General features: G+C 37.9%; 1 protein-coding gene and 3 non-coding genes across 4 annotated transcripts in view; all 4 read right to left on the reverse strand.

The window, feature by feature from the left end:
• The window catches only part of LOC141305341 (uncharacterized), a 587,365-nt gene that overhangs the window by 143,221 nt on the left and 441,644 nt on the right, over positions 1-2,500 (reverse strand). The gene's annotated exons all lie outside the window — the stretch shown is intronic.
• LOC141306686 (5S ribosomal RNA) lies at positions 62-180 on the reverse strand. The gene has a single exon (XR_012345644.1). It is a non-coding gene; the product is annotated as a 5S ribosomal RNA (ribosomal RNA).
• LOC141305523 (5S ribosomal RNA) lies at positions 1,987-2,105 on the reverse strand. The gene has a single exon (XR_012344488.1). It is a non-coding gene; the product is annotated as a 5S ribosomal RNA (ribosomal RNA).
• On the reverse strand, positions 2,190-2,308 carry LOC141305464 (5S ribosomal RNA). Its single transcript, XR_012344430.1, has one exon. It is a non-coding gene; the product is annotated as a 5S ribosomal RNA (ribosomal RNA).

The following is a 2,500-nucleotide window of genomic DNA, read 5'->3' on the forward strand; positions in this document are numbered from 1 at the left end:
AGCGGTAAAACACGTCTTTCTAAAAGCCAGCATATTATATAAATAGTGAAGAAAAGGCAAAAGCTTACAGCACCTGGTATTCCCATGCAGTCTCCCATCCAAGTACTAACCAGGCCCGACGCTGCTTAGCTTCCGAGATCAGACGAGATCGGGCGCTCTCAGCGCGGTATGGCCATAAGCGAGGGCTGCTCCAAAAAGTGGGCTATTTAAAGATCAGCCTCCGTAAAAGCCAGCATATTATATAAATAGTGAAGAAAAGGCAAAAGCTTACAGCACCTGGTATTCCCAGGCGGTCTCCCATAAAAGTGTAACAATCGGCCTTATCAGCCGAGTTACAAGACTAAAATGGGGTCAGATTTAACTGTGAGAGATGACTAGTGGTTAAAAGAATGAGACATAAAAGAAAATTGGTTTAACCCTCTGGGCCTCCTCATTAAGGGGTCACACTTGGCTCCCTCGCGGTCAAAAGTGACCGAAGCCTTAAAAAGTAACTTTTTTTTTTCTTCAGGAAAATCAATTAAATACATTTTTGTTCAATAATATTTTGTAATTATTATTTAGAATTTTGAGCATTTTTTGTGAATCTATGCAATATTTATACAGTTTTAATGAGCAATTTTTTTCCAGTAGAATTATATTTTATATTATATTTTTTAATTAATTATGTATTTATTATTTTTCAATAAATACAACATTTCACATTAAAATAGAGTAAAAGCATTTAAAATCCATTTTTTTAAAGTGAAAATTGCACCATCTAGTGGCATAAAAAATAAAAACTTGTGTAATGCCATGTAAACTCCTGTATCTCCCTATATACATATATACAGGGGCTTTGGGATTCCTATTGTTTTTTTCTTTTTACTGTTTCTTCATTTTATTAGGCTTTGCATTTAGAAATATATTCAGACATTCTAAAAGATACATTTTGGCAAGGTTTAGATATTTTTTTGATTGGATAAATATCAGGTTTTGCGTTTTTCTGCTTATTTCTTTGTGTCTGTGTGTGTGTCTGTGTGTGTGTGTGTGTGTGTGTGTGCGCGTGTGTGTGCGCGTGTGTGTCAGTTCTGTACTTTTGTTATTTTAGAGTGTCAGTCCTTGCTTGCTGAACACTTCTTTTCAGCACAGTTGCTCATTTGTAGCTTGTATTACCAAAAGATTATCTGAATTATCACATTTTTTCGTATTTCCCATTCATTTCCTATGTCGGTCATTTTTGACCGCGAAGGAGCCAAGTGTGACTATTTTTTTTTTGACCCTTTAACATATCCGAATCATGTCACTGATTTTTTTTTGTACTCACATAGCTAATGCAACAAAAGTCACCAAGTGTCATCTCATTCTGATGAAGCTACGATTTTTAAAAATTCAAAACATAAAATATTTCGGTCAAAAATGACCGAAGAGGCCCAGAGGGTTAAATAGATTTGGTGTATTTACAAGGTTCACATAAAAGACTTTAAAACAACACGATAAAACTAGGTAAACTCTGTTAAAAGAATACAGTTCATTTGTCCATACCCTAAAAACAGGTAAACTCTGTTAAAAGAATACAGTTCATTTGTCCATACCCTAAAAACAGTCCAAGAACCCCAGTGTGTTGATAAGTCCAATGTGAGTGTCCACCAGTGTATATACAATCCACAGAAAGTGTAATCCAAAGTTTGCAGGTGGTGAATGGAAAGGTGAGCTCTAAAATTAGCAACTCCTCAATCCAACAGTTTGGTGACTGTCCTTTGTTTGTCATGCTGCTCTCTTATACAGTTGTACTTCCTGCTTCCTGTCATGTGTCTAGTCACATGACAGGCCAACCATCCATTTATTAAAGACACATACACTTAAAATGTTAAGAGTAATAAAATGGCCTAAAAAACATGTAAAACACTTAAAACTCTATAATACATGTAAATGATTGTAATAAATAGAGCGGTAAAACACGTCTTTCTAAAAGCCAGCATATTATATAAATAGTGAAGAAAAGGCAAAAGCTTACAGCACCTGGTATTCCCAGGCGGTCTCCCATCCAAGTACTAACCAGGCCCGACGCTGTTTAGCTTCCGAGATCAGACGAGATCGGGCGCTCTCAGCGCGGTATGGCCATAAGCAAGGGCTGCTCCAAAAAGTGGGCTATTTAAAGATCAGCCTCCGTAAAAGCCAGCATATTATATAAATAGTGAAGAAAAGGCAAAAGCTTACAGCACCTGGTATTCCCAGGCGGTCTCCCATCCAAGTACTAACCAGGCCCGACGCTGCTTAGCTTCCGAGATCAGACGAGATCGGGCGCTGTCAGCGCGGTATGGCCATAAGCGAGGGCTGCTCCAAAAAGTGGGCTATTTAAAGATCAGCCTCCGTAAAAGCCAGCATATTATATAAATAGTGAAGAAAAGGCAAAAGCTTACAGCACCTGGTATTCCCAGGCGGTCTCCCATAAAAGTGTAACAATCGGCCTTATCAGCCGAGTTACAAGACTAAAATGGGGTCAGATTTAACTGTGAGAGAT

This window comes from Garra rufa, unplaced genomic scaffold (genome assembly GCF_049309525.1).
Source record: "Garra rufa unplaced genomic scaffold, GarRuf1.0 hap1_unplaced_002, whole genome shotgun sequence".
In the NCBI taxonomy this organism is placed as follows: Eukaryota; Metazoa; Chordata; class Actinopteri; order Cypriniformes; family Cyprinidae; genus Garra; species Garra rufa.